We start from the raw sequence: 11,195 nt of genomic DNA on the forward strand, positions 1-11,195 counted from the left end.
CTAAAGTGCAATTACCCACACCTGCTATTATTATTTATATGAGCTAATGTGTAATTCCTTCTTCACCATACTGGACACGTCCTCTCTTACCTCCCATTTCAATAAGCCCCTTCTTTCTGGTAACTTCTGAGATCATTCTTCATCTCATCCAAACAAACATTTCAAACCACCCCCATATCCCAAATATTCCCTGAGCAGGGAAATGCACCACAAAATATCTTAGTGTAGCTCAGAACAAGAGCACATAAAAGCCCAGCTGGTCACTGTCTCTTAGAAAACCATGATTATAAGACAGAGCCTCCAAATAAATTTTCTCCTAAGAGAGATTGCATGTTTGAATAGGAGTAGATGGGCATTTTTTACTTGAAAAAAATGTTTATGAATAAGAAAATATTTAACTAAATAGTTAACTAAACTTTAACCATTTAACTAAAAAGTAAGTGGATCATTTAGTAATGCTATTTCTATTAAGTCAACCTTCAATGTTTTCATATATGAAAAAAACCAAATGCCAGTAATAAGGAATATACATGCAAGAGGAGTGGGTGTCTTATGGGTGGAAAACTTTTGTCCTTACCTTTTTTATCTTGTTAACGTCTATTGGTGCCTCTTGAATAAAAATGGCATCTTTTAAAGTATTTTGGCTGTATTCCACATCAGCTCAGCCCATTCTGTTTACTAAGTAATTTCAACCATGTGAATTAAATGTCGCCTTCTTTGCTTTCTGGAGGTGAATGCAAACCTTTTGGAACCAGTCGAGCAAAGATGTGAATGTGTGGAAGTCTGGGCCAGATAATGAGAGTGAACAATTGAAATTCAAAGAATTTGTAAAGCTTGATGCTTGCCCTTTTTCTGCAGCCTGAGGTATGCAACAATGCCTGAGAGTAAGGGGAAACAGCCTTAGGAAAAGCTTTGCACAGGTGGGAGCAACTTTACTATCCTCTTTCCTTCCACTCTGCTCCCTCTCAGAGCTAACTAGACACAAACCAGAGATCAGGCTCTGCAGGGAAGCTGCTGTGTTAGCCCCAGTCCAGCTAGGCTTTATTGCAGCTGTATATCTTCTGAAGAGACCCTTGCTGGCACCTGAAAATTCAGAAATACTGGAAATCGAGCTTATCTATGTCTGCAGTCACCCACATGGGCTCACACGAAATAGAGAATATGAAAAGGAAAAAAAATGAAAAAAAGAGAGTAGGGGAAAATGAAGAAAAAAATAATCTTCTTAGCTAATAAATACACTCAGGCAGACCTTACACCTTCACAAACTCCTTAAAATAAAGTAATATATTCTAATGTAAATCTTGTTAGTTGCTGAACCACTAATCATTTAAGTTAAACTACTTCATTTTTAACATCTGGTTCACAGTCAGGGTACAATTCCTTGTCTCAGTGCTGTATTTAGGTATTTGTTCTGCACATATGTAGGTTTTTGGCATTGAAGTTTTGAACATTTGAGCCTCTCTGTGGGGTGGTGAGGCAATGTATCTTGCATTACACTGCAAAGGTAAACAATATGATTTGTAGCTGCATGTGATTGTTAATTTTGCAAAGAAAAACTTTGGGAACAGTACAGTAAACAAATGAGGTTATTTGTAAATCTCTCATTCTCTAGTTTTAACTTCCAAACTGCATAACACAAATGCAGTCATATTTTCCTGCATGAAAATGGAAGTAATTAAAAAAAAAAAAAAAAAAAAAAGGCAAGTTCTGTATCAAAGGATATCACTTTGCAGTTATTTAGAAAAACAAAGATGCATTTCTTTCCCTAACGGAGGCCTTTGAGCCTACAGTCTCTTTCAGAGAATTTTATTTTCATTAAAAAAAAATTTGATATCTCTAGATAACTAAAGAACACGTTGTTAGAATATATTTCAAAACATCTACTGCATAACTGCAGCAATGTAAGCTCAGCATAGTTCATTCTATGAGAAAAACAATAACCTGTCATTTTCACAAAACTCTGGTTTCGAGTGGAATGGGAATAATAAGTTGGAACAATAATTCCTGAGAATACCATTTCAATGACTACCTTTGGAGATACTCAGGAGGCATTACCTGGTGGGGGAGGAAGGGGATCAGCAGTCCCCACTGCCCTGCTGAGTTGACCATGGGGCAGAGGATGTACATGCTAAGGGACAACCAAAGGTTTCCAATCTCCACCCAGATCTGCACACAAATTTATCATTCATGCTCTGAGCAAAACATGAAGGCACTAGATTGAATGCCATTTTCTATGATAAATTTATCGATAGGAAGTAAGACATAGGGGTTTAGGGTGTGCTTTTAAGAGTTCTTTGAAAGGAACAGAGTTTGGTGGAAGGGCAACAGACTGCAGAGTCCTAGGTGTACTCCTGCACATCCAGATATATCCAGCTTTTTAAAGACTATTTCACCTGCATTTTTATTTGTTTTACTTTTGGATGGATTAAAAATTCATTCTTCATCATATTCTGCTTGCTAACTGAGGCAGAGACCATAAAACACACTACTAATGAAGGTAAGGACTCAAACTGCAGCCCTTGGCTGCCACCTAAAGGTTCGCTATACTCCTTTAGAGAGATACCATCAGACTCCATTCCTGTGTTTGGAATGGAAAAACGCTTATCTACTACCATTACAGGCAACCCCCATGGTCACTATTACTAAAAGAGATTCAGGGGAGAAAACATTTATTCTAAAAAAAAACAAACAAAAAGCCCCACCAAAACAAAAACCAAAGGAAGGAAAAATCCCACAGTAGTTCAACAGTACTACAGAAAGAATGATTTCTTGTTTGTGCATGCATTTTCAATTTGAAAACACTGATAATCTTTAAAATTAATTAAAAAAACCCAAAACCCAAAGCATGCTACTTGGTTTTGATAAAAGAAAACGACCAGAACAAAGAAACAGTACAAACAGTACAGCTCAAGGGTGTTGTCCCCAGCTGTCATTTGGTCAACTCAATGAGGGCAGCAGGCAGTTTGTGTAGGTCTCACGCCCTCCACTGAGGAGAGATGGATCTTTTCAGACACTCTGGAAATTCAAGCTCCTTGAAAATAGGAGGAGCTGAGATGGAAAAGAAAATTCTGGCCATGGCTCCTTTTAGCACCAACAGGCAGAATTCTGCCTCAATTCTCCAGCTAGGTACAACTATCTGATTGTCATCAATTAACTCAAAATCACTGTTCCTTATTCACAGTGCCTGTACTAGCTGGGCAGTACTGACGTTTTCAGAGGTTTTTTAAACCATAAAGCTTTTATTTTCAATGAGCTATGATTTTTACATAATGAAATAATTTGTTGGCATACCTTTCTTTAATGTATCTAGAATTTGTAGCATTGCATGGTAAATGTTACACTTTGCTCCTTGTATAAGGGGGCTTTCCTTTTTCTTTCTTTTTTTTTTTTTTTTTTGTTAGACTTTAGAATATTTGGTGTGGATCTGAATGAAAATGAACACTCTTAAATGATGTAGCCACCAAGCAAAAATATAAAACTAGCAGAGAACCAGCCTACAGTTTGAAATTAATCTTTTGTATTACTAATGAACATTTTATTATTTCTGTTACATGTTCACTGTATATGTCTTACATCTTGCGGTACAAACAGCAGACAAAAGAATATATTAAGTAGAAGGTATTTCAAGATAGAAAAATACTATCATAGGCTTACAGAAATTCTGCTTTCTTTAAGCAAAAGAAAACCAAAAACCTGTTATTTCCAATCATTTGTGTTTTGAAGTTTAGTCCTTATTTATACAGACAACTCCATTTTGACTTTCCAGAGGTTCTGATCTGGGGTTTTTTTGGCTCATCCTCTCCTCTTATAAGAATGACACTTCTCATGTTCTTACAGGGATGAGGACTGACAAATTTACAATGAAGAATAAACCAAGAATCTACAGAGAACCAGTGTTTTCACCCACACATGAGAAAAAGCTTAGTGACAGTGTCATCTTGGCATCTTGTTGTAAAACAAAAACCTGTAAGTAATCAGTAAACTCGTAACTGTGCATTTCCAAGCTGTGGTCATTGTGTATTTGCAGTATTCCCTGGGGGACAGTTAATGGCTAAGGGCTAAAGATCATTCTCTTCTGTCCTTTTGAGTGGTCCCTGTGTCTGTGCCACCTGTGGCACACACAGTTGTATTTGAGGTTATTACCTGGATCACATCTCTTGATAATTTCCCATGGTAGTTATTAGGATAGTTTGTGCGTAGGTAAGGAGCATGCCACTGGTATCCTCTCATACTGCCTATGCTGCTGGCTCCTCTATCCTTTATTTTGGTTTGGCACCTGTGTTTTTCTGTTCAGCAAGGTGAAGTTTTAGTTTAAGTTGGTGTAATGTAATCTTTACTGGTTTCAGAGTCAGGCAGGACACATCTGCAGATTAACTTTATGTTCTGTTTTCTCTTCCAAGGCCAAGTCATATAGTTTGTTAATCACCTGTAGAACTGTGGACGCTTAGAACACTGATAGAATTTAAATCAAGAAAGAATTGTAATGGTGGTATTTTCTGACCACCTGTGTTGTACAGGCTATACAACTTCACCCAGAAATTTAACATGAATGCTTCTGTTTCATCTACAGTCTGTCTCTCATACAACCATGAGTCATGAATTCAAGACTACCCAGGATGGAAAATGGTGCAAAAAAGAAATTTTATCAGAAACATTTTTCTTCAAACACAGTTAGGATCACTAAATTACTCTGCAATTTCTATTTTCCCTCATCTTCCAGTGTTCTTTAATGTGTCATATCACATGAGGATTATTTGCTGGTACAATATAACATTAACTAAATTTTAATGGAACAAATTATTAGCGTGGCTGTAACTAAATTTTTTAGAGTATTTTCTAATTGAGATAAAAAGATATGGTCTGACAAATCCTAAGGTAGCTGTGTACTCTATTAAAGTATAGGCTAACAGTGTGGCCTTAATTTTGGTCATCAGTTCATAGTGACTTTATATACTGCTGAACAATTCAATTACTCCTGACTGCCTCAACTCAGGCTAGAACTGCATGTCCCCCAAAAGTCTCTGTTCCTTAGCAATACATTTATCCTATAGTCCCTCTCATGCCTTACTCTGATTTTAGTCACAGTTGGTACCAGATGCTTCAGCAAAGGTAGATATCATCTTTAAAGGAACATGTCACGTTGTGGCTGCAGGAGAAATTCATGTGAATCCTTAGAAGGTGGCCAGTTCTTGTTCCGAGGTACAAAAGCTTACCTTTGTTATGAACTTTTATCCTGGTTAACATACAGGCACATACAATTCATATAAATATCTATTCTTAAATCCTACCAATTTCTTATCCACCACCAACAAATTCCAAGGGTTAATGATACATTATTTTAAAAATAATCTTAGCTTTATTATAGCTTAAAGGATGACCAGTAAAACCAATAACTACAGTTCCACTGGATCCTAGAATTAGACAAGAGAAGACTTACTGATATGAATAAACAAAAACTCAGAAGCAGAGATATCCTTCAGAAGAAGGGATGAATTTGCATGAGGTGCTGCCAAACACATACTCATGCCAAGATGAAAACAGTATGAGGATAAGCATGATGCAAGAAGTGAGTTGATATATATATATGTGGACACATAGTTGAAACAATTACAAAAATCAATAAGCAATGGTTTTTTACTATTCCTAAATGTCTCCATCTGCATCCATTCTTTCCTGATTTTGAACTTAAATATTTCTTGATTAATTTTAGCTGTTGTTTCAGCAGTGAGTCTTGAGTAGCAATCTGGTGAGAGACAGGAGAGGATATGCAGGTGAACACCCCACAGAGAGCAACCAGGCTGTAATGTGCACACCATGTTTCAAGACTGAGGACAAGATCGGATGAAATTCTACCAGAAATGTTCAGGACAGATGTTCAATTTGGTAATTCTGGGAAACCACCTACTTCCTGACCATTTTCCCCACCCCTCCCTCTCATCCCCACTGCCATACATGCACAGAGTTTGCCTGTGGGATTTTTCCACTCATCAGCCACGGCTCAATGCAGCAGCTTCACTACGGGCAGGAGAAATAATTTGCTCTCATCAATCACTCAGTTACAAACTTCTGCTTTTGAACTGTAGGACACTTTTGAGCTTGATCCATACAGGTTACACTGAGCTAGAAATGAACTTTAATTTCTGTTAAACAGCACCAGTGCTGTTTATGAACCACTTCTTAACTCTCCCTTTCAACCTCTAATACCTAATTTCCTCAAAAAATTCTCAAGAGGAACTTTAATCTTTCAGAAGTCCCAAGAAATATTTCCTACTTACTATCTACTGTATTCTACCTACTTTCTACCAGTTCCTTGTAAAACATAACATAGGAAACCTCTGGGAAATAACAAGTGAGCTAATGGTTGTCAGGGGAAAATGTGGGAATTTTCTCTGAAAACTTCCAGAAATGTCAGGCCTACTGTACTATTACAGAATATTTCATTTGGACATTTGCTAACCCAAGAGCTTAAATTCAGGGGACAGAAAAGGGTGAAATTGCTGTGGAAGGAGGATGAGGAAGAGGATGCAATGCTGCTTGAGATAGCTGCAGCAGCAGCAATCATGACCTTGGGACTCCACTAGGGAAGTGAGAGACACAGAGAAGGAGCAGGTGGGGAAAGCAAGAGGCCTGTAAATATCTGAGGATCCATTCAATGTGACTGGGTGGAAGGAGGGGGAGAGGAAAGAATAAAAACTTTTTAATGCAGATGAGGAAGAAGGCAGAATGGGACTAGTAGTCTTCAATGGAAAAAAAATTAAAAAGCGGAGAAAAAGATTTTGAGGAAGAAGAAAATGAAAGCATCTGAGGTGGAATAGAGTCATTTGAAGGGCATCTATGTTGGCTCTCAGCAGTAAGTGGAGATTACATATTTTTTGCAAGTACCAGACAGAAAGGTAGGGGATAGGCAACAAGAACAGAAATAAATGGGAGGAGGTAAAATAAAGAAATATACATGGAGTGCCAGTGTTCTGTGGACAGTTTGAGCTTGCAAAAATAACAAAAAAACCCAAAATACAAAAAAAAAAAAACCACACAAACAAAAAAAGTGTGTGACTTGCTAAACTTCACAGTCACTGTTGCTCCTCTGTAGAAACAAAAATGCTATTTGTGCATGTCACAAACTATTCTGTGAAATGTGTGTTTTCAGAGTTTGGTTGACTTGGTGTCTGTGGATCTATACCTGCATCTATCAGAACAAAACCTAGTCTTCACCCATCCTCCACGGAGCTGGAAAACAACATAGCTTCAAAGATCCTGAGATTGTTTATGGGTGGGCTGCAGCCCTTTGTGAATATAAAACTAATCAAAATTATATGCTCTTCTTTCTCTGTTAATCACTGAAGGAAAAGAGGAAAATGGCACACAGTAGTAACACTAGGTCAGGTCTTCAGCCCTTCAGGCCAAAGTCCCAAAGAAGGCTAATGAAATAACTCATCTGGCCTACTGTTCTTCTGACTGTTCCTTTCAGAAATCAAGCCATGGTGCCTGCAAGTCCATGAAGTAGTATCTGGAAAGAATTAATGACAGCATATAGAAGAATCCCAGGTAAATTTTATACTTCGAAGACAGACCACAGGGGAGCTCATCTCTCTGAAGTCAGAAAGATTCTCAAAGCACAACACAGTGTATTTGTTAAAAGAAAACACTTCTCTCTAAAATACCATTTCTGTCACATAAAAATGCATAGTGGAAATATCAAAAAAATCTTAGTATAACACTGTGTCTTTATGTGACAACAACTGAAATGTTCTTCTTTCAGAATACATCTGTTCAACTAAATATACTACTGGGGTTTTTCAGTAATTACTTCCAGGAAGAGCTTTTTAGACCGTTTCAATAAACAACTTCAGCTTTGACCACTTGTTACAATACATATTTTTATGGTTTTGAGCATCCTAGAGGGATTACATAGATAATTTCTTATGTTTCCTTGTCTCTAGAAAAATCATCTTATTCTTTATTAAACAGAGGACAGGGATGCCTTCACTGAGGCCCTCCCAGTGTTAATTTACAAATCAGCTGTCTGCACTACAGATGTTTTAGGAAAACAAGTGTCTGTACAGGACTTAAAGCATTGGGTTTAACCTATTAAAACCTAAACAGAGTGATACCTTCTCACCTGTGAAGCAACTGCTGTGTCTGTCTCAACTGTTTGCTGACCATTTCTGTTGAGAACCCACCTGCACTGACTTTTATTTTTCTTGCAATAGTCTGAAATGGCTCAGGTTTGTTGTCTTGTAAAACAGTCCTCTTCAGTGGACTGAAGCACTGAAGTACACGAGATCGCACTCTGGGATTTCAGGAGGATTACATACTATTTTTAATATAAAAATTTAACAATTCAGTTGGTTATATAAATAAGGAAGGAAAGTATACTAGCAAGGCATTGCAAGTAATTTTCTCAGAAAAGCAGAATGGAGAAATTTCTGCCACATAGACCAGAAAAGAAAATAATTTTATAGTTAAAGCTTTCCAAATAAATTATGAATAACAACAACATAACATTTGGATGCAGTATACATAAGTCACCAGGTTGAATATATAGAAAATAAATAGTTATATTCCACCTGTCTTTGCATGACATTGACCAAACTACTGAGAGGGTAAATGCAAAAAGGTAGCGGTTCAGATGTTGCCAGATAACCTCATGCAGGCCTACGGAAGTTGCAAACTTAAGTAAGATTTGTAAACTCACGTAAAATGCCCACCTGAAACCAGTGTAAGCCTTCACAAAAAAAAAATTAGAGTATTGGACAATTTGGATTAGTTTTTCACCTTAAAATGGACCATTTTCTCTTTGTGCCATGTACATCAGGAAGTTCAGTAGCATGGGCTGGTAACTAAGGTAGGTATTAATGAAAAAAATAATGAAAAATACTATTTTGGGGACTAAAGATTTTTCTAGTTTGGAAACTGGCATTACCAGTTCTCACAATAACAACTGAGCCTAAAAATGAAGATCAGTGTGCATAGTTTTAATATCTTATAAGGAAATATGTCACAACTTCTTCAGAAGTACAAAATAAAAGCACATTTTGTTAAAAAAAAAGTGTACTGCATTAGGTAGCTGGAATTATATGTAGATTTTTTTCTGTGTATAATAAAGAGCATAAGTGGATTGTTCATAGTCTGCACTTCTAAGGAAGAGGCCTATGACTTCTTAGCAATTGTTTTTTGGGAATTGTCACTGATTTTGAATTGTTCCATCATTTTTAATTGTTATAAAGGATTTTCACAATACACTGACCTTTCTATACTAAATAGATGCAGTTTTAGATTCAAATGTTGTATAAAGAAATTAACCCAAGTGATAGCAAATGCAATCGTATCTGACAGGCAAGTATATGATTCTTTTAGTTAGTTATACTGAAAAAAAATCAAATTTGCATGTCAATGGGAACAAATGAAGCCACTAAATCCAAAACAATCACTGCACCCTTGCAGGATTCTATACTATTAAAATACGGAAGTTGGAGGAAAGTAAAATTAATTTAACAACATCAAAATGCTTTTTCTGTGGATTTTAATTGCATCTAAGGTTCCATGATAATTTAAGAAATCACAAGATTGGATAATGAACACTTTTTATTTTAAAAAAAGTTTTGATATTAGAAGTTGTAAAACACCATCAATCTTCCCTTTGCAGTCCTGGTTTGGACTCTCCCCCATGAAATGGCACATTAATGATGGTTGGAAACATTCAACCAAAAAAGGAACATGGTTTTTGTAAGAAAAGTTTTGGGCTTTTTGACTAGCTCTAGTTAATATTCATTGCAGATGCAATATTTTCAAAGCTGTTTCCTGAAAACAGAGACTATTCACCAACAAGGTGATAGAAGATTGCATTTTGTTTCAATGAAGTAAATGTAAATACTGGAAAGAAGCCACAGTTGTAACACTTCAAGAAATTTGGCATACATGTAATATAATAACACGCTTTCCACCACAAAAAATTTGTAGAATAACTTAGGTTGGAAAAAGCCCCCTGAGGCCCAAGCATCCCTCTGCTCAAAAAAGGTCCAATTAGTTCAGTCTGCTTGGGAACATGTTCAGCTGAGTTTCAACTCTCTCCAAGGATGGAGATTCCACAAACACATTGCTTCAAAGATTCACAGCCCTGTGGATAGGACAATGGACTGAAACTTTGAATCCATTTCCAGGGGTGTTAAATTCCTTGTTACAGGAGTCCTGTAGATGCTACACTTCTGAGTGACATTGCATATGTCTTTCTCACATCCCATATCCCCATTTGGGCTGTGACCACTCAAGGAATGATAGTCAGATGTCTGAAATGGGGGATTTTTCCAAAATGAAGCAAAAGAGATGATACATCATTTAAAAACTCCCATGAGTGGGACTTCGGGATTGCTTCATTGCCAACTCTTCCTCAGCACTCTTGAACAAACTCACCGTGTTCAGTTTCTGACCTCTTACATTCAGATGCTAAACCATCCATAGCTCCTCAAGGCTTAGCACAGGCCTGAAAAGGCTCCCGCAGCCCTTCATTCGCAAGGACAGTGAAACAGCACACTATTTACACTGGTAGCATTTGCAGGATTTAATAACGTTGTACCCTGCATAGACAGACTTGCATGCGGCGTAGAGATCCTTTTAGGACCCTGCGTGCACTCTCACCTGCTGCCGGTCTCGGAAATGAAGGATGCCACGGGGCTATCCATCAGACACCCGAGGCCGGGACACCTACCCCGCAACGCAGCCGGGCGAGGGCCCGGCCACCGGCGTGTGACGGGGCGAGGCGCCCAGGTGGATTTTACCTGCCGGGAAAACGCCTGCACCCACAGCTTCCCCGGGGAGCGGAGCCCTCCAGAGGAGCACAGCGACATGAGCTGCCGGGAGCGGAGCCGGCCCGGGCGGGGCGGCGGCCGGAGCTCGCACCTTGGCCCGGCGGGGCTTTCCTGGCCCGCACGGCGCGGTACTTTCCGGCACGGTTAACCTTTGCGTTACTCCCACTGCGCCCGGAGGGGTGGAAACTCCGGGCAGATATCATTCGGGGAGGGCAGTAAAGGAGGTGTTTTTAGGTGACACGAAGTGACCGGGGACGTTTCGCCGGCCCCCACCAGGGCCCGGCGCGCTGCTGCCAGCGGGACGCCCTGGGGGCAACGCCGGCGTTCGTGGGGCCGGGGGCAGCGCCGCGGGGTGCGGAGGTGGTGACGGCGGCGAGGGCCGGCCCTGCC

This window comes from Parus major, chromosome 2 (genome assembly GCF_001522545.3).
Source record: "Parus major isolate Abel chromosome 2, Parus_major1.1, whole genome shotgun sequence".
NCBI classification, from domain to species: Eukaryota; Metazoa; Chordata; class Aves; order Passeriformes; family Paridae; genus Parus; species Parus major.